Source organism: Zea mays, chromosome 5, assembly GCF_902167145.1.
Source record: "Zea mays cultivar B73 chromosome 5, Zm-B73-REFERENCE-NAM-5.0, whole genome shotgun sequence".
Lineage (NCBI taxonomy): Eukaryota > Viridiplantae > Streptophyta > Magnoliopsida > Poales > Poaceae > Zea > Zea mays.
The window spans coordinates 37,569,766-37,591,164 of NC_050100.1; positions in this window are offsets into that span (position 1 = coordinate 37,569,766).

Genomic DNA, 21,399 nt, shown 5'->3' on the forward strand with positions numbered 1-21,399 from the left:
TTTCTGGATTGTCTGGAACTTGCTGTTCTGTCCATTCCGATACGAAATCAACCAGTGCTTGAGTTTTGATGGCAGTGCGAGGTCGGAACTCGATATCGTGGGATCCCAACTCGCAAGCCCACTTGGCTATTCGGCCAATGGCTTCCTTGTTGTGAAGAATGTCCCCTATTGGAAAACCTGTGACTACTATGACTTTGTGGTCGTCAAAGTAGTGGCGCAGCTTGCGGGCAGTTAGAAGTACTGCATATAATAGCTTCTGAACCTGAGGATATTTTTTCTTCGAGGGACCTAGAACTTCACTGATGAAGTAAACAGGATGTTGTACCGGATATGCATGCCCTTCTTCCACTCGCTCGACTACCAACGCAGTGCTTACCACGTGAGTCGTGCAAGAGATATACAGCAGCAAATCTTCAGCTGGTTGAGTCGGCGTAGCTCGCCGGGGCGGTTTCAATACTGGTGGTGTCGTCAAGAATTTTTTCAGTGCATCTAGAGCTTCTTGTGCTTCTGAAGTCCACTGAAACTTGTCCACCTTCTTGAGTAGCTTGTAAAATGGCAAACCTTTCTCTCCCAGTCTGGATATAAATCTGCTCAGAGCTGCCATACATCCAGTGAGTCGCTGAACCTTCTTTTGTGACTGAGGAGCTTCCATCTTTATGATGGCTTCAATCTTATCTGGATTAGCCTCAATTCCCCGGTGGCTGACGATAAATCCGAGCAACTTTCCTGCTGGTACCCCGAAAACGCATTTTTCAGGATTGAGCTTCCATCTATATCTTCTCAGGCTGTTGAAAACCAGCTGTAAATCTTCGATGAAGTTTTCTGAATTCTCTGTTTTGATCACTACGTCATCAACGTAAGCCTCCACACGCTTGCCCCAGTGATCGGCTAGGCATGTTTGAATGGCTCTCTGATAAGTCGCTCCAGCGTTTTTGAGGCCGAACGGCATGGAGGTATAACAGAAAGCACCAAACGGAGTGATGAACGCCGTTTTTTCCTCGTCTTCTTTTGCCAAACTAATCTGATGATATCCGGAATAGCAATCTAAGAAAGACAGCACAGAACATCCAGCGGTGGAATCCACCACCTGATCTATCCTTGGGAGCCCGAAGGGATCCTTCGGACAGTGTTTGTTGAGATCAGTATAGTCGACGCACATGCGCCAATCCACTTTATTCTTTTTGAGTACAAGAACAGGGTTGGCTAACCACTCGGGGTGTAGTACTTCTCTAATAAATCCAGCCGCGACCAAGCGGGCTAACTCGGCACGAATGGCCTCTCTCTTGTCGGGCGTGAAACGACGTAGCTTTTGCCGGATCGGCCTCGCCTGAGGATAGACCTTCAATTTGTGCTCGGCCAGTTCTCTTGGGACTCCCGGCATATCCGCAGGTTGCCACGCGAATACGTCCCGGTTATCTTGCAGGAACTGAACGAGCGCACTTTCCTATTTGTCATTCAAACTGGAGCTGATGATGGCCGTCTTGCGCTCATCAGCGAACCCCAGGTTGATCCGCTTGGTTTCTTCAACCGGCCGCATAGAGGTTACGACCTGAGCTTCGTTTGCCGGTACGGCGAGGTCTTCCTCAGGCTTAGAGTTCGCCGGCGTAGAAGTAACCGTTGACGGCTTGGTGGTGAGGGCTGCTTGGATGGCCTCTCGGAAACATTCTGCGGCGCCTTGGAAGTCAGCACGCACAGTTATGATTCCTTGCGGTCCTGGCATCTTCAGTATCATGTATGTATAGTGCGGAATGGCCATGAATTTGGCCAGTCCCGGCCTCCCGATGATGGCGTTGTACCCGCAGTCGAAGTTCGCCACCTCGAACCTCAGGAACTCGGTTCTGTAGTTCTCCGGAGTTCCGAAGGTGACTGGCATGTAGATGTGGCCCAGCGGGTATTCCCCTTCCGTCGGCACGATGCCGAAGAAAGGAGTGTCCGACTCGTGGAGCTCTTTGAGGTGAACTCCCAAGCCTTGGAGCGTACGGGGGAAGGTGACGTTGATGCTGCTCCCCCCGTCCACTAGCACCTTCTTTACCCGGCTCTCTCGGATCACCGGATCGACGAGGAGCGGGTATTTGCCTGGATGGTCGAAGTTGAGCCACTGATCCTCCCGAGTGAAAGTAATCGGGTGTTCCGACCACCGGTATGGGGCGGGAGGACCGGTGGTCGCCACCAGTATCTGGCGGTCGTTTAGCTTTGGTTGTCTTTTGTTCTCCTGCGATCCGTGTCCGCCGAAGATGACGTTGACCTCCCTGTCAACGCGCGGGAAAGCTCCTCCTCCCCCCTCCTCCTGCTGACGGGGCTGTCGTGGTTCATCTGGTCCTCCCCTCGGCGGAGGAGGCGGTAGAGGTTGGAAGGGTCGGCTGTGCCCGACGGAGTGCTTGAAGTCCCGGCAGTTTCGAAGAGTGTGGCGCATGTCCTTGTGGTACGGGCACTGGGCGTCGAGGATGTCGTCCAGCGTGCGCTCGCCTCCACGAGGTCCTCCTCGGGCGCGAGAGGCGGGTGGTCCGGCGGCGTGTACTTCTTCCCGAGGCCTCTTCTCCCAGCGTTTGTCGGATGGCTGGTTCGCGTCACGTCGTGGTGCTGCCGGTGCAGGCTTTGCTCCTCCGATGAGATCCTGGGCCCGCTCGTCGGCGGTGATGTAGAGGTCGGCTTCCCGGAACAGCTCCTCGGAGGTAGTCGGTGCCTTTTGTAGTATGGCTCGGACGAAAACCGAGTCATTGGATCCTCTGTAGAAGTCCTCGATCACGGCCGCCTCCGTGACCTCGGGGATACGGTTTCTCATGGTTTGGAACCTTCTGAGGTACGACCGGAGAGTCTCGTCACCCCGGCGCTTGATGGATTTGAGGTCCCATGGTTGCGCTGGTTTGTCGGAGAGGGACTGGAAGTTGGCGGTGAAACGCCGACTGAAGTCTCCCCAGTTGTCGATGCAGTGTCGGGGTAGATGTCGTAGCCACTGCAGCGCGTCTTGCCCAAGGACGATGGGCAGATACGCGGTCATGACGTCCTCAGATGCCCCGGCAGCCCGAGCAGCGGTGGTGTAGACGGCTAGCCAACCCCCTGGATCCTGCTTAGGTTCATATTTGTCGACATTGGATACCTTGAAGTTGGGGGGCCATTGGATGGCCCTAAGGCGCGGAGTAAGAGCGGATACTCCGCACGTGTCTTCCTATCGTCGGGGACGATGTCTGTCCCGGGGAGGGGAGTGGTGGTGGTGGTTCCTCGACCGTCCCCAGGTGGTACCGCCAGTTGAAGCTGTGGCCGACTCAGTCCTGGTGGCCTGGCTTTGAGTCGGGAAGCCGTGATCTCGGTCATACTCCTCCCGACGGCGAATTTCGTTTTCATGCCGCCGTTCGCGCGAAGCATTGATAGAGCTTCGCGCGTCTCGACGACTGTTGATGGCGTGTCGCAAATCGTTCGGCGGGTGGGCGAGCGGTAGAAGATGGTTGGCCGCCTGAGTGAACAGGCGTCGGTATCCCTCGGCATCAAGAGTCCGAGGAAGTCCGTCAGCTATCCGAGCTAGAACGCCTCCAACTTCGCTCGGCGTGTTCATAGCTCGGGCGAAGTCGGGGTTCAGGTTGCGCCCGAAGAGCGGATTCTCCCGGCGTTGCCTTGCATCTTGCTCGGCTTGCTCCTGAGTCCGTCGGCGATCACGTCGTCGGGAGTTCCTTCGTTCCCTGAAGACGCATTCTTCCGGAGTTTCCCCTATCTCCGAGACCTCGTCTCGTGAGACAGGCTGCTCCGGATCCCGTTCTCCGGCCGCGTGATGTCGTCGAACGTTCCTGCGTCGGTTCCTCCGTCGGCGGGATTCTCGTTGAGGTGGTTCTTCTCCAGGTGCGGTCGGTTCGTCGTCAGAGACGGCGGCGACTCCACTCTCCCGATGAAGAGGACGTCGGGGTAGAACGGTACTGCTGTCGTGGCGACTTTCTTTCCGTTCTCCTTTGAGGCCGGAGGAACGGGAAGAACAACTTGCTTCTCCCTGGTCTCCTTCTTTCTCGTGACCCGTGTCCACTCTTTCGTCGGGGAAGTAGGCAGCGGAGTCTTCCGGGTCAGCGAGCTTCTAGCTCCAGCCTCCCCGGAGACGATCTTTTTCCGAAGAGCCGGAGGTAGCGTCTTTCCAGCATTTTCGGAGTTTGTTGGAGGAAACTTCTTTTCCGGCAGATCCGCGATGCGGTGTAGAATTCCCTCTTCATCCGCTACAGATGAGATTGTCCCGAAGCAGAATACAGATCCGGGACGCATGGTGATCTTGCTGCGGAAGGTGACGGCCATTGAGCTAGCTTGGATCGTCGACACACCCCCTACCTGGCGTGCCAGCTGTCGGTGTTTTGGGTCCGACCGCACACCCGGGGTTGCCCCTTAAGGTGTTTTTAGGAGTAGGACGGTGTCAACGACTGTAGCAAAATGGTTCGTGCCGATCGCACGAGGGACAATGGACAAGATTTACAGGTTCGGGCCGCTTAGAAGTGCGTAACACCCTACGTCCTGGTGAGTATATGAGCGTGGTTACAAGAGGACTCTCTGGATTGAGGGCGCAGAGAGTTTACGTGGGTGGCTAAGTAAAAATGGGGTCGATCGATCTGAAGGGGTGCCCCCTAGGCCTTATATACTCGACCGTGGGGCAGTACATGTGATATGATAACATCAAGTAGCTAAAAGATAGTGAACCTCTTGAGTTTATCCCTACGTAACCTTTGCCGACTTATCCTCGCATGGCTCCGTTGCATGGGGGCTTCAGCGCGGGAAAGTCGGGTCTCTGTTGCGATTAATTCGTTCGACGTTGTGGGCCGTCCGGGTTTGCACCAGTCCAGTCTCACGTCTTCTCTTCTTTGTTGGTTGCCTTTCTCTAGGCCCACGAAAGAATGACCTTACGAATTATTGGGCCCTTGGGCCTTTCGTGAGGCCTTTTACTTCTTTAGTGGACCCAGGGGATATCTATCCCCCATAGGTATGTCGCGCCCGCATTCCTCAAACCGAATGGCATAGTAATGTAGGAGTACATGCCAAAGGATGTGATGAAAGAAGTCGCGAGCTGGTCGGACTCTTTCATCCTGATTTGGTGATACCCTGAGTAGGCATCGAGGAAAGACAGGGTTTCGCACCCAGCAGTGGAATCCACGACTTGATCGATGCGAGGCAGAGGGTAGGGAACTTTCGGACATGCTTTGTTTAGACCAGTGTAGTCTACACACATCCGCCATTTCCCGCCTTTCTTTCTCACAAGCACAGGGTTGGCTAGCCATTCGGGATGGAATACCTCTTTGATGAACCCTGCAGCCATCAGCTTGTGGATCTCCTCGCCTATGGCTCTGCGCTTTTCTTCGTCGAATCGGCGCAGAGGCTGCTTCACGGGTCGGGCTCCAGCTCGGATATCCAGCGAGTGCTCGGCAACATCCCTTGGTATGCCAGGCATGTCCGAGGGACTCCACGCAAAAACCTCGGCGTTTGCGTGGATAAAGTCGACGAGCACTGCTTCCTATTTGGGGTCGAGCTCGGAGCCGATCTGGATCTGCTTGGAGGCGTCGTTGCTGGGGTCGAGAGGGATGGACTTAACCGCCTCTGCTGGCTCGAAGTTGCCGGCGTGGCGCTTTGCATCTGGCGCCTCCTTGGAGAGGCTCTCCAGGTCGGTGATGAGGGCCTCGGATTCGGCGAGGGCCTCGGCGTACTCCACGCACTCCACGTCGCATTCGTACGCATGTCGGTACGTGGAGCCGACAGTGATGACCCCGTTGGGGCCCGACATCTTGAGCTTGAGGTAGGTGTAGTTGGGGACGACCATGAACTTGGCATAGCATGGTCTCCCCAGTACCGCGTGGTAGGTTCCTCGGAACCCGACCACCTCGAACGTGAGGGTTTCCTTTCGGAAGTTGGAGGGAGTCCCGAAGGAGACAGGCAGATCGAGTTGCCCAAGGGGTTGGACGCGTTTCCCGGGGATGATCCCGTGAAAAGGCGCCGCGCCGGCTCGGATCGAGGACAGACCGATCTGCAGGAGCCCGTGGGTCTCGGCGTAGATGATGTTGAGGCTGCTGCCTTCGTTCATGAGGACCTTGGTAAGCCTGATGTTGCCGATGACGGGGTCGACAACGAACGGGTACTTCCCTGGGCTCGACACGCGGTCGGGGTGGTCGCCCTGGTCGAAGGTGATGGGCTTGTCGGACCAGTCTAGGTAGACTGGCGCTGCCACCTTCACCGAGCAGACCTCCCGGCGCTCTTGCTTGCGGTGCCGAGCCGAGGCGTTTGCCACTTGGCCACCGTAGATCATGAAGCAGTCGTGGACCTTGGGGAGTTCCTCTGCCTTGTGATCCTCCTTCTTGTCGTTGTTGTGGGCACTGCCTCCTTCCGCCAGTGGCCCGGCCTTATGGAAGTAGCGCCGAAGCATGACGCACTCCTCAAGGGTGTGCTTGACGGGACCCTGATGATAGGGGCACGACTCCTTGAGCATCTTATCGAACAGGTTGGCGCCTCCAGGATGCTTCTGAGGGTTCCTGTGTTAGGTGGCGGCGACAAGGTCTGCGTCGGCGGCGTCGCGTTTCGCTTGCGACTTCTTCTTGCCCTTCTTCCTCGCGCCGCGCTGAGCGGACGCCTCGGGGACGTCTTCCGGCTAGCGCCCCTGAGGCTGCTTGTCCTTCCGAAAGATAGCCTCGACCGCCTCCTGACCAGAGGCGAACTTGGTGGCGATGTCCATCAGCTCGCTCGCCCTGGTGGGAGTATTGCGACCCAGCTTGCTCACCAGGTCGCGACAAGTGGTGCCGGCGAGGAACGCGCCGATGACATCCGAGTCGGTGATGTTGGGCAGCTCGGTGCGCTGCTTCGAAAATCGTCGGATGTAGTCCCGCAGGGATTCTCCCGGCTACTGGCGACAACTTCGGAGATCCCAGGAGTTCCCAGGGCGCACGTATGTGCCCTAGAAGTTGCCGGCGAAGGCTTTGACCAGGTCGTCCCAGTTGGAGATCTGCGCAGGTGGCAGATGCTCCAGCCAGGCTCGGGCGGCGTCGGAGAGGAACAGGGGGAGGTTGCGGATGATGAGGTTGTCATCGTCCATTCCACCCAGCTGGCAGGCCAGCCGGTAGTCCGCGAGCCACAGTTCTGGCCTTGTCTCCCCTGAGTACTTGGCGATGGTAGTCGGGGTTCGGAACCGGGTCGGAAACGACGCCCATCGTATGGCCCGGCTGAAAGCTTGTGGACCGGGTGGTTCGGGCGAGGGGCTCCAATCCTCCCTACTGTCATAGCGTCTCCCACACCTGGGGTGGTAGCCTCGGTGCACCTTCTCATCGAGGTGGGCTCGACGGTCGTGGCGGTGGTGCTCGTTGCCGAGGCGACCCGGGGCCGCAGGCGCTGTGTTCCGCGTGCGCCCGATGTGGACCGAGGCTTCCCGCATGAATCGGGAAGTCGCGGCGCGATGCTCCGGGGGGTACCCTTGCCTTCGGGAGGCAGAGCTTTCGGCCCGTCGGACCGCGGCATCCTCCAGGAGATTCTTGAGCTCTCCCTGGATACGCCGCCCCTCGGTGGTGGATGGTTCCAGCATCGCTCGGAGTAGTATTGCTGCTGCAGCCAGGTTCTGGCCGACCCCACTGGAAACTGGGGGCAGCCTCGCCCTGGCATCGTCGACGATGCGGTGCTGGACGTCCTAGGCCAGATGACACGCTTCTCCGGCCGGTGCTCGGCCTGCCCACTCCTGCCCGATGTTCTGCCGGAGCTGCACAAGTTGCCTTACTTCCTCGTCGAGCCTAGCCTACATCTCGCGGATTTGCTCGAGCTGTGCGTCCTGACCCCCCGCAGGGACTGGGACCACAGCTAGCTCCCGAAGGATGTCAACGCGAGGCGCAGGCCTAGGGGGATCGCCGTCCTCCGGCATACCAAGGTGGTTGCCTTCGTCGAGACCCCCTAGATCGACGTGGAAACATTCGTGACTTGGGCCACAGTCCTCGTCGCCGAGGCTGTGGCTACCATCGGAGCAATCAGAGAGGCAGTAGTCACATGCGGTCATGAAGTCCCACATGGCACTGGGGTTACCGAGCTCGGAGAAATCCCAACCAGAGTCGGGCTCGTCATCTTCCTCGGAACCCATGGGCCCGTAGGTCGAGACGGCCGTCAGTCGGTCCCAGGTTGACCACATATGATACCCCGGAAGGTTCAGATATGCCTTTATGAAAGCATCCACCGAAGCGGGGTCGCTTGGTGGGTCGAAGCTGAATCTAAAAGGCACAGGATGGGAAACGGATGGTACCTCCTGATCGACGGATGGTGACGAAGTCGCGTCGGGGACAGACTGCACCGTCATCTCAGGTACGAGGCTAACGCCCAGCAAGTCCTTCGCGAGCGTGCTGGCGTCATCCGTCTGCTTGGGGTTGGCGTGTTGCGGGGAAACGACGCTCGTCTTCGTCTCAGACGCGAGGTCAACGCCCGACGTGTCCCCCGTTGGGGCGCCGGCGCCGTCGACTCGCTCGACAGCCGACGAGGTGCTGCCTCCTGCTTGGCCATGCCTGCCCCGCCTCCTCCCCCGTCGGCGGGGAAGGTGACGGGACAGACCCAGATGTTGCTCTTCCGCCACGCGGGGAAGACGTCGTCGATTCCGCCGCCGGCGGGCGGGCTGACGGCCGCCATTATCGTTGTCGCGCGGCGGAGGAAGGAGTATCATGTCGTAGCTGCCGTCGAGGGACATGATGTGACGGAACCTCCCAAGTAAATAGGCCCACCTACAGTTGTCCTTGTCTAACAGACATCAGACACCCTGTAGATGTTCCTAAGTCACTTGACAAGTTCGGTATCTTTCCTTACCTTACCAGGAACGTTTCACCCGTCTTGCAGACATTACAGAACATCAGAGATAAAGAAATGCGGAAGCGATTACACAAATTACATTTATTTTAAAAGCAAGCTTAAGTTATTTTATTACAGACCAGAACTAAAAAGGCGAGTGCTGAGTAGTAATATTATACAAACCAAGGGAGGCACAGACTCCTCCCGATAAGTTATAAGCAAAAGATCCTAAGTGGAGGACCGAGTCCTCCCGCACTTCAGTCTTGTTTTTCTTCTTTGGGAACCACCTTGGCACAGAAGCAGCAAAAATCTGCTACTTCCTCACCTAAAAACAACGAAGGGATAAACCCTGAGTATGGAATTACTCAGCAAGTCTTACCCGACTAAAGAAAAGACTCTCAAGGGTATGCTGGTTGTATGGGAGTCAAGGTAAGGTTTCTCAATAATCAAAGACTCTGTTTTGCAGAAATGCTTACTAAAGTGGATCCTTAAAAATCAAATTTTATTTGTCAAGTTAAGTAGAGTTACCTGTAACTAGAGTTCTTTCTACCCTAGTTCAATCACTGGTCCTGCACTAGCCAATTTCTTAACAAAAACCCATCATCTTTAGTGGAATGCTACGTGTAGGTCAGTGACCAAGTCTTCATAACCGCGAAGGTACGGCGATCTGAATCGATTATACTCAGCTGAGGATCTCCAATCACACGACATATGTAGCACTTAACCCTTGCATATGTCAACCTGCCACCGGGGTTCTTAAGACCAGATCAGGTTCACGCAAAACGAGAGCACAGATACACCACCGTCCAGCCTCTTGCCACGGAGGGTACACGCTACTCTCGCCACCGCTCCACGCCCATTTCGTGTTATCTTATTCTAGCCTTAGTCTGCCCGAGGCAAGGCTTACCCATGACGAGGCATGTGACCAGTTAAAGGGTCCTCGATCATCAAGCCTACATCGACAAGGTCCTTAATCGACTCAGACGGAGACACTACACCGAGACTCTCTTCTCGTGCAAGTCACCCGCCCGGTCTCAGCTTAATCTTTTTAACCCAAAACTTGGTACCTGGCAGAGGTACATCTTTTCCGATGTTGAATCCATCACGGCCATGATGGATTCACCATCAAGTTTTATTTTTGAAAACAACCCTCCCACTTTTGCCACAACATCTTTTGTAAAAACAAAACCTTTTGTTTTTCTAAAGCAAGGCTAAGCATCAAAAATCTTTTGTAAAACAGGTGATCAAGGAAGGTAATCAAATTCAAGGAAGGTAATGCAGGAATTGTTTTAGCAATCAACTCCTATCACCTAATGCATCAAGCAAGTGAGAAAGATTTAAAAATATCAAGGGGGGTGGCAAATGCACCGGGGCTTGCCTTCGTTTACAGGTGATTCGGGTTCGGATCCACAAATATCGAAGTAGAAGCAGTTGCCTGCTTGCAAATCCGAAGGTGGTGGTGTCCTGTCTTCGGTGACTTCTATCTCTTCTTCACGTTCTAATCATAACCATACATAGGTATAAGAATGGATGCCATGGGATGCTCATGAGGATGCAAAGATAATATAAACTTATTATCTATGTCTTGAGTACAACTTTCCTTCACGAAACTCCGAGAACTTAGGGTTTCCGGAGTCGGTAAAGGAGTTCATAGGGCAGGGGGGTGTTTTGGGGTTTGGTGATCAAACAAGGTCCAAATCAATTCAAACTCTACCCAAGGCTTCTAAATATTGTTTTAAGTTCCCATAAAAAGTTTGGGCATTTTTGGACTTACCAATTATTTTCTAAAAATCCATAACTAATACTTTTAACTACTTTAAATACCCTAAAATTTCTTATTTCCACTAAAAATCATAAAACTATTTTTATTAAATTCTAGGGAAAATAAGGAGCCTAAGAAAATTGGTTTCACAATTTTATCATTTTCCTACCATTTTCTATAATTGTTTTGGCTCTGGAGATAAAAGAAAAAGAAAAACAGATGAATAGCACTGGGCCGAATCCAGCCCAGGCGGCCCAGCTAGGGCAGAAAGGCGCCCGCGCGCGCGCCCGCGCTGGCAGACTTACACAGAGGCCCTCGCGTTTCTGTTTAACTGCGAACGGGTTCAAACACTATTCTAAAGAGTCTCTGACGCTTTGCAAATAGATCCCTCATCTTCTAATTCTTTACACGTCCACGTCCACGACGACGGCAGCGCGGGGAGCACTCCGGCGAGGTTCTGGACCGGCCGATTGGGGCTATGGCTGGGTTCTCCGAGCGGCGGACATGAAATCGGGGTTACCATGATCATTTCCCCTAACTTAATTGCGCTTATAATCAACTACGGAGCTCTGGCCACGGTGGCCGTGAGCATGGCAGCTATACGGTCGTGTTCCCGGCGACCAGAGGACTCTTAGTTCAATTCCGTGGCTCGGCAAGCATCGTAGACGTATAAGAATGCTTAAACAAGGGAGCAGAGGGGAGGAGCTAACCGGAGTATGGCTGGCGACGGTGAGGCTCGTTTCACGGTGGCGGAGAACGAAGTTGGGGGAAATGAGCAATTCTCTGGCTATGGGGGTTAATCGGAGACGGGAGTGGTGGCTGTGGCTTTGGTACAACCTAGAGCAGCTGGCCGGGGGCTCAATTTATAGGCGGAGCGAGCGGTGGCGCTTGAATTGACGATGGAGCGGTGGCGGCCTGAGATGAGGAAGAAGCCTGGCGCGGTGAATACGTGTCCTATAGCGTGGCAGTAACTCCGGTGAGCCACAGAGAGCGAGGGTAAGGCGCGGTGGTGCGGTGGAAAGCGAGAGCCACGCGGCGCATGGCCGGGAGACGGCGGTCGCCGGTGTGTTTATCCGCTCAGCCGCAAAGAGGGAGAGAGAGCCACGGTGATGTCACCGGAGTGACCTCCAGCTCACCGTCGGCGAGGGGCTTCTACCGCACGATGTTATCCACACGCCCAGAGCACGAATCCAACAGCAGTGGCGTGAATCACGGCGAAGGTCGTCGGCGGTGGGATTCTTCTGCGGCGGCTGATCTGATCCGGTTGGGCACTGTACCATTGCGAACACCTATTCAGAGCAGCTGACAGAGTACTTTGGAGCTCTAATTTCTCCCAATTCCATGTGGTACCAAACCCAAACACCCATAACAAAGTTGTTCCTCTTTAATAACTCTACAACTTTGTTATAGCAACCCTAGGTAGATTCTCTCTGGATCTTAGTCGAAATGGCTCTCAAACTTAGATCCAAGTCACTGTCTATCTGAAGTTCAGACTGTACCAGCCTGACAGTCCATCTTTGATTGGGTTTTTCTCCAAATTTCTCATAGGATCATGGCTTGAACCCTTATTCAAAGTTGTTCTCCTATAATTGGGCTACAAACTTGTTGTGGTCACTTTGGGCAAAAACCCTATATTTCAGAAGATACAGGGCTCCAAAGTTGAACCAACTAAACTGAATTTCAGACTTAGGCTCTATAGTGCTTAAGAGGTGTTTTTGCAAATAAGCCCAAAACTTAGGGTTTAACTTGCAAATTCACATATTTGTGAACCAAATGACTTTATATGTTTAAACATAGTAGTTTTTACACTTTAGTCCAAAGGTTCATCACTTTTGCACATAAGTCCCTAGGATTTGGTTGTAGGGTTTTCCAGGGTTCCAATTAGTGTTTCTGGTATCCTAGGGGCATAAATGTGATTCAACTTTATTTTTGGGGTCAGTTTATGACTTTTACCCTAAAGCTTTTAAGTTTTCTCAACTTGGGTTAAGTTTTACCCCTTTAATCCCTATTTAGGGTAAAGCTTCCTATCCAGGGTCCTATTTGTAAAACATTAAAACAATACAACTTGTTTGAAATTTTTGCCTAGTGAATGCACTCTAGGTGTGTCAAACATATGCAATGCCAATGCTTATGATGCCATGCTCAAGTTTTAGTTATAGTAACACCAGGGGTGTTACATCCTTCCCCCCATAAAAGAATCTCGTCCCGAGATTAAAAGTCCTAGGGTAAGTAATGGAAAAGGAAACGCGGAATACTTTTATTTCCTTAATTCTGGTACAAGGCAGGGGTAATGTGGGGGTTACTTCTCTATTACATAGTTATACAGGCTTTACAATTTACATGAGGCTAAAAAGCCTGGGAAATTCTTATTCAAGAAGTCTTGAGTTTCCCATGTAGCCTCATCTTCAGAATGCTGGTTCCACTGTATCTTATAAAACTTGAGAGTTTTTCTCCGGGTAACCCTGTCCTTTTGATCCAAGACTCGTATAGGGTGCTCAGAGTATGTCAAGTCTGGTTTAAGGACAACATCTGTCACTTCAACGGTTCGATCAGGAACCTGAAGACACTTCTTCAATTGTGACACGTGGAACACATTATGCACAGCAGACAATGTTTCGGGGAGCTGAAGTCGGTATGCCACTGGTCCACATTGCTCAAGCACCAGGAATGGACCAATGTACCTGGGTGCAAGTTTCCCTTTAACCCCAAAACGTGATACTCCTTTCATTGGTGAGACTTTCAGGTAAACATAGTCTCCTTCCAGGAAATATAAGGGCATTCGTCGTGTGTCTGCATAACTCTTCTGACGAGCTTGTGCCTTCTTCATATTATAAATAATTTTCTGAACCTTATCCTCGGCCTCTTTCACCATATCAGGCCTAAAGAAGTATCTTTCTCCAGGTTCAGACCAATTTAGCGGAGTACGACATCGACGTCCATATAAAGCTTCAAAGGGTGCCATCTTGATACTTTATTGATAGCTATTATTATATGAAAACTCCGCCAAAGGCAAACATTCATCCCATTTCTGTGAGAAGTCCAGAACACATGCCCGCAACATATCTTCAAGTATTTGGTTCACTCTCTCAGTCTGTACACTGGTTTGAGGATGATAGGCCGAACTTGGAGTAACTTAGTACCCAGGGATTTATGAAGTTCTTCCCAGAATTTGGATACAAATTGTGGTCCACGATCCGACACTATAGTCTTTGGGACACCATGCAAACTGAGAATACAGGCAATGTATAACTCCACATAGGTAAGTACCGGATAATATGTCTTGACCGGTAGAAAGTGAGCAATCTTTGTAAGCCGATCAACAATCACCCAAATAGAGTCATATCCTTTTGCGGTCCTGGGCAATCCCACAATAAAGTCCATACTGATGTCTTCCCATTTCCATGTTGGTATTGGTAGCGACTGTAATGGACCAGCAGTTTTCATGTGTATGGCCTTGACACGTCTGCAAGTGTCACACTTAGCCACATAGCGTGCAATTTCGATCTTCATCTTTGTCCACCAGTAATGTTGCTTTAAGTCTTGGTACATCTTAGTGCTTCCAGGATGAATAGAATAACGACTAAGATGTGCTTCATCAAGCGGAGTTCTTCGTTCTTTGGCACTACTATGCGGTTTTTAAACCATATCACACCTTGATCGTCTTCCTTGAAACATTTGGCTACTCCAGCCCTTATCCTCTCTCGTATGTGCTTCATACCCAGATTATCCTTTTGAGCATCAATTATTCTTTGCAAAATGATTGACTCAAGCTTTAGCTGATTCAGAGTCCCTTGTTGGATTATCCCTAGGTTTAGCTTTTCCATCTCTTGACACAATGTGTTGTCAGAGGTCTTCGCCATAACACAGTGACAGGAAGTCTTACGACTCAGTGCATCTGCCACCACATTGGCCTTGCCTGGGTGATAATGGATCTCCAGTTCATAGTCTTTAATAAGCTCAAGCCATCGTCTTTGTCTCATATTTAATTCTGACTGGGTGAAGATGTACTTCAAACTTTTATGATCTGTATATATGTGACAGATATTTCCCAGCAGATAGTGACGCCAAATCTTCAGGGCATGAACCACAGCAGCTAGCTCCAGATCATGAGTTGGGTAATGCTCCTCATGTCGGCGCAACTGCCTTGAAGCATACGCAATTACTCGGCCCTCTTGCATCAGTACACAGCCGAGCCCACTGCCAGACGCATCACAATATACATCAAAAGGCTTAGTGATGTCCGGTTGAGCCAATACCGGAGCAGTGGTTAATAATGTCTTCAATTGCTCAAAGGCTTCATTACACTTAGAAGACCAATTGAACTTAATGTCATTCTTCAATAAACTTGTGATTGGCTTCACAAGCTTAGAAAAATCTGGTATGAATCTGCGATAATACCCAGCTAGTCCAAGAAAACTCCGGACTTGGTGAACAGTGGTTGGGGGTTTCCACTCCAGAATATCTTTGACCTTGCTAGGATCTACCGCAATTCCTTTAGCCGATAACACGTGCCCCAAAAATTGAATTTCCTCCAGCCAGAATGCACACTTGCTGAACTTGGCATACAACTGATGTTCCCTGAGGCGCGTCAATACAATCCGTAGATGCTGAGCATGGTCCTCTTCATTCTTAGAATATATCAAGATATCGTCGATGAAGACCACCACGAACTTGTCGAACTCGGGCATGAACACCGAGTTCATCAAATAGGTGAAGTGGGCAGGAGCATTTGTGAGCCCAAAAGACATTACCAGGTATTCAAACAATCCATACCGCGTAGTAAACGCGGTCTTCGTTATATCCTCGGGCCGAATACGGATTTGATGATAGCCCGACCTGAGATCAATTTTGGAAAATACCCTCGCCCCAGTCAGTTGATCAAATAAGATGTCGATCCTTGGAAGAGGGTACTTATTCTTGATGGTGACCTCATTCAGGGGTCGATAATCCACGCACATTCGCAAGGTTTGATCCTTCTTCTTAACAAAAATGGCGGGGCAACCCCATGGGGACGAGCTTGGCCGGATGAATCCCTTATTCAGTAGATCTTGTAATTGAATCTTCAATTCCGCCAACTCATTAGGGGGCATACGGTACGATCTTCGGGAGATGGGAGCCGTACCGGGCTTTAGCTCAATTACGAATTCTACATCTCTTTCAGGGGGTAGTCCAGGCAAATCTTCCAGAAATACATCTGGAAACTCACATACTACCAGAATGTTCTTGATCTCCGGTACAATGGCTTCATATATTCTACCAGAAGCTTTGGCTGGATTGGTTACGGGGAGAGACAAAAGAATCTCTTCTTGATTATAGCTCAACCTGACGGTTCTGAGTTCAGTGTTGAGAATTGCCTTGTGTTGGGTTAACCAATTCATACCCAAAATTACATCTATATCCTGGCCTTTCAGAACAATCATGTTAGCAGGAAAGTTCCGTTCGGCCATTGTTACTGGCACTCCATAGGCCACTTCTCTAGTAAAAATGTGTCCCCCAGGTGAATGAATTTTAAATCCCTCTTTTGATTCATGGCACGCAATATGATGTTGCTCCACAAATTTCTTGCTAATGAATGTATGCGAAGCACCAGAATCAAAAAGAATAATTGCAGGGTGACTGGCCACGGGAAACGTACCCATCATCACCGGCTCTCCTTCCGGTGTAGTGGCCACTTGGGTGTAATATACACGCCCCGTCTTCTTTGTATTTTTCCCCACAGCATTTCCTTTGGGCTGAGCTGATCTCCCAGATCCTTGCGGAGCATTTTATTGACTTTGCTTAGGATATGGGCAGTCTTTGATGAAATGTCCCGACTTGTCGCAATTAAAACACCCAGTTGAAGAACTAGGCAAGGCAGGGAATCGAGTGCCTGGGGCACCCGGCTGATTTGGGGTAGTGGGGGTATTGCTGGGGCGAATAATGATTGGCTGTTTGAAGGGGAATGAGGGTGGATGAGAAAAAGTGCGATTTTGGCTTGAAGGCCGGATCACAAACCGTTGCTTCTTCACCTGGCCCTGACTAGGCCTCTCACCACCGAATCCCTTATTCTTCCCAGAATTTGCGTATTTTGCTTCAACAGATAAGGCTGTGCTGTCAGCCTTTCCATACGTGAGATGTATGCATGTGGCCATCTTTCTCTGTAGCCGATCATTTAAACCCCGCATAAAACAGTTCTTCTTCTTTAAATCAGTATTCACCTGGTCGATGGCATACTGCGACAGGTGATTAAACTTGTTGAGATATTGGTTGACGGTATCTCCCCCTTGTTTTAACTTCATAAATTCCTCTTGTTTCATATGCAGCACTCCTTCGGGTATGTAGTGCTCACGAAAGGCTGCTTTAAACTCTTCCCAGGTGACTTGATGGTTGACAGGTTGAATAGCCACAAAATTTCCCCACCAGGTACTGGCAGGACCACGTAGTTGTTGTGCTACAAATAACGGCTTCTGCGTCTCTGAACAACGGAGAAGACCAAACTTTTGTTCAATAACCCGTATCCACTCATCAACTTCTAGTGGATCTTCAGCTTTGACAAATAGGGGTGGACGGGTTTCAGAGAAGTCCAGATAGGTGGTTTCACGGGGGCCTTGCGGATAACCCCTTCCTGCCTGCTGCTGGAATTGCTGCTGACCCGCCATTTCCCTAAGGAAACGGGTATTGTCTGCGGTGGCATTCACCAAGGCGGCAATCGCCTTGGCTAACGTGGGAGGAACCGGAGGTGGGTTTGGGGTAACATCCCTTCCCCCAGAAGTTCCTGCTGCGTCCTGTCCTCGAGTCCTGGTCGGCATCTGTGGCAAAGAACATTTGAAGTAAACATAATATGCCAGAGAAACCTTCCATTTTACATTACTATAAAAAGTAATGATACAGACTCGATATTACATAACAGGATACATTACCCATTATACAAAAGTTCAACCTATTATACAACAGTACACCCTACAATACACTACTCTACTTCTATTACACCATTATTCCTGCTTTCCATTACTCTTGGCGGCCTCATCGTCAGGTGTGGGAGTCCAGACATCAACCAACCTCAAAGAAGGAGGGGGCTCAAAAAGGTCTAACTCCCAACCCAGCGCGCGTCCCGCAACATGAGAGGGTCCGGCTTCCGCCTCAGCAGGGTGTGTAGGCACACTAGGGTGTAATTGTGAGTATAGCATATGGACTTCCTCATGCAACGTATTGCAGTAGACCTGCAGGTTGTCGACAGTTGAGCTAAGTTCTTTAATTCGGGCCTGAGCCCTTGCTTCCTTAGCACACACTAGCAAACGAGACTGTACGGCCCAGTCAAGTGCTAAGTCTCGATCAGCAAGCTGATCCTGCAGGTGACGGATGTCCCTTCTTAGTTCATTGATTCTATCTCCGTCGGCGACCCAAGCATCAGTCCTGTGTTGCAGCGCTGCTTGAAGTCGACTCACTCGAGCTTCAAGATCTCCGATGGGGTCATTACTTCCACTGCTGCTGCTTTCATGTCGGGGGGCCAGTTGATGCCGAGGCACTCCAATTGGTCCCGTAGACTTGTGTGCCGTTAGCCTTGTGCGTGGCGGCATCTTTTCTAAGGGGGAAACTGTTATTAGTATGATTCTTAGCATGATGCATGTATAATTACAGAATCAACCTTAGTCGATTCAACCTTCTATACATTGCACTCTTCCTATCTGGTCTTTAGGATAGACTCTTCAGAATACTTAGGTAAGAAGAGAAAAGAACTTTTAGGTAAGACTTTTGAAAATCCTTTTTGAAGATGCCTCATAATATCTGCAAAGAAGGGCTACGCTCCGATACCAGCTGTGACGGAACCTCCCAAGTAATTAGGCCCACCTACAGTTGTCCTTGTCTAACAGACATCAGACACCCTGTAGATGTTCCTAAGTCACTTGACAAGTTCGGTATCTTTCCTTACCTTACCAGGAACGTTTCACCCGTCTTGCAGACATTACAGAACATCGGAGATAAAGAAATGCGGAAGCGATTACACAAATTACATTTATTTTAAAAGCAAGCTTAAGTTATTTTATTACAGACCAGAACTAAAAAGGAGAGTGCTGAGTAGTAATATTATACAAACCAAGGGAGGCACAGACTCCTCCCGATAAGTTATAAGCAAAAGATCCTAAGTGGAGGACTGAGTCCTCCCGCACTTCAGTCTTGTTTTTCTTCTTTGGGAACCACCTTGGCAAAGAAGCAGCAAAAATCTGCTACTTCCTCACCTAAAAACAACGAAGGGATAATCCCTGAGTATGGAATTACTCAGCAAGTCTTACCCGACTAAAGAAAAGACTCTCAAGGGTATGCTGGTTGTATGGGAGTCAAGGTAAGGTTTCTCAATAATCAAAGACTCTGTTTTGCAGAAATGCTTACTAAAGTGGATCCTTAAAAATCAAATTTTATTTGTCAAGTTAAGTAGAGTTACCTGTAACTAGAGTTCTTTCTACCCTAGTTCAATCACTGGTCCTGCACTAGCCAATTTCTTAACAAAAACCCATCATCTTTAGTGGAATGCTACGTGTAGGTCAGTGACCAAGTCTTCATAACCGCGAAGGTACGGTGATCCGAATCGATTATACTCAGCTGAGGATCTCCAATCACACGACATATGTAGCACTTAACCCTTGCATATGTCAACCCGCCACCGGGGTTCTTAAGACCAGATCAGGTTCACGCAAACCGAGAGCACAGATACACCACCGTCCAGCCTCTTGCCACGGAGGGTACACGCTACTCTCACCACCGCTCCACGCCCATTTCGTGTTATCTTATTCTGGCCTTAGTCTGCCCGAGGCAAGGCTTACCCATGACGAGGCATGTGACCAGTTAAAGGGTCCTCGATCATCAAGCCTACGTCGACAAGGTCCTTAATCGACTCAGACGGAGACACTACACCGAGACTCTCTTCTCGTGCAAGTCACCCGCCCGGTCTCAGCTTAATCTTTTTAACCCAAAACTTGGTACCTGGCAGAGGTACATCTTTTCCGATGTTGAATCCATCACGGCCATGATGGATTCACCATCAAGTTTTATTTTTGAAAACAACCCTCCCACTTTTGCCACAACATCTTTTGTAAAAACAAAACCTTTTGTTTTTCTAAAGCAAGGCTAAGCATCAAAAATCTTTTGTAAAACAGGTGATCAAGGAAGGTAATCAAATTCAAGGAAGGTAATGCAGGAATTGTTTTAGCAATCAACTCCTATCACCTAATGCATCAAGCAAGTGAGAAAGATTTAAAAATATCAAGGGGGGGTGGCAAATGCACCGGGGCTTGCCTTCGTTTACAGGTGATTCGGGTTCGGATCCACAAATATCGAAGTAGAAGCAGTTGCCTGCTTGCGAATCCGAAGGTGGTGGTGTCTTGTCTTCGGTGACTTCTATCTCTTCTTCACGTTCTAATCATAACCATACATAGGTATAAGAATGGATGCCATGGGATGCTCATGAGGATGCAAAGATAATATAAACTTATTATCTATGTCTTGAGTACAACTTTCCTTCACAGAACTCCGAGAACTTAGGGTTTCCGGAGTCGGTAAAGGAGTTCATAGGGCAGGGGGGTGTTTTGGGGTTTGGTGATCAAACAAGGTCCAAATCAATTCAAACTCTACCCAAGGCTTCTAAATATTGTTTTAAGTTCCCATAAAAAGTTTGGGCATTTTTGGACTTACCAATTATTTTCTAAAAATCCATAACTAATACTTTTAACTACTTTAAATACCCTAAAATTTCTTATTTCCACTAAAAATCATAAAACTATTTTTATTAAATTCTAGGGAAAATAAGGAGCCTAAGAAAATTGGTTTCACAATTTTATCATTTTCCTACCATTTTCTATAAGGCCCCGTTTGTTTCGTTTGAATTGAATTCCATGTTAATAATTATAATTTAGACAAAACTAATTAAGTTAATATATTTATATATGTAATATATTTGTGTATTATTCTAAATCATATGAGAGATAGTTATATACTACATTTATGTTATAGCAAAGTAAGTAGAATAGTGTGCTATAAGTTGTACATCAAAAACATATCATGTAAATCTATAGAATCAATTTCTATCTCTCACCCCATGAATTTGAGATAGGCTTATATGATAACTTTGGAAAGTGGTGGAATGTCACATTCTAAAAAATTAGCCTATTCCATTAGTAAAATTCCAATTCCTCAAAATGAAAGGAAACAAACGGGACCTAATTGTTTTGGCTCTGGAGATAAAAGAAAAAGAAAAACAGATGAATAGCACTGGGCCGAATCCAGCCCAGGCGGCCAAGCTAGGGCAGAAAGGCGCCCGCGCGCGCGCCCGCGCTGGCAGACTTACACAGAGGCCCTCGCGTTTCTGTTTAACTGCGAACGGGTTCAAACACTATTCTAAAGAGTCTCTGACGCTTTGCAAATAGATCCCTCATCTTCTAATTCTTTACACGTCCACGTCCACGACGACGGCAGCGCAGGGAGCACTCCGGCGAGGTTCTGGACCGGCCGATTGGGGCTATGGCTGGGTTCTCCGAGCGGCGGACATGAAATCGGGGTTACCATGATCATTTCCCCTAACTTAATTGCGCTTATAATCAACTACGGAGCTCTAGCCACGGTGGCCGTGAGCATGGCAGCTATACGGTCGTGTTCCCGGCGACTAGAGGACTCTTAGTTCAATTCCGTGGCTCGGCAAGCATCGTAGACGTATAAGAATGCTTAAACAAGGGAGCAGAGGGGAGGAGCTAACCGGAGTATGGCTGGCGACGGTGAGGCTCGTTTCACGGTGGCGGAGAACGAAGTTGGGGGAAATGAGCAATTCTCTGGCTATGGGGGTTAATCGGAGATGGGAGTGGTGGCTGTGGCTTTGGTACGACCTAGAGCAGCTGGCCGGGGGCTCAATTTAT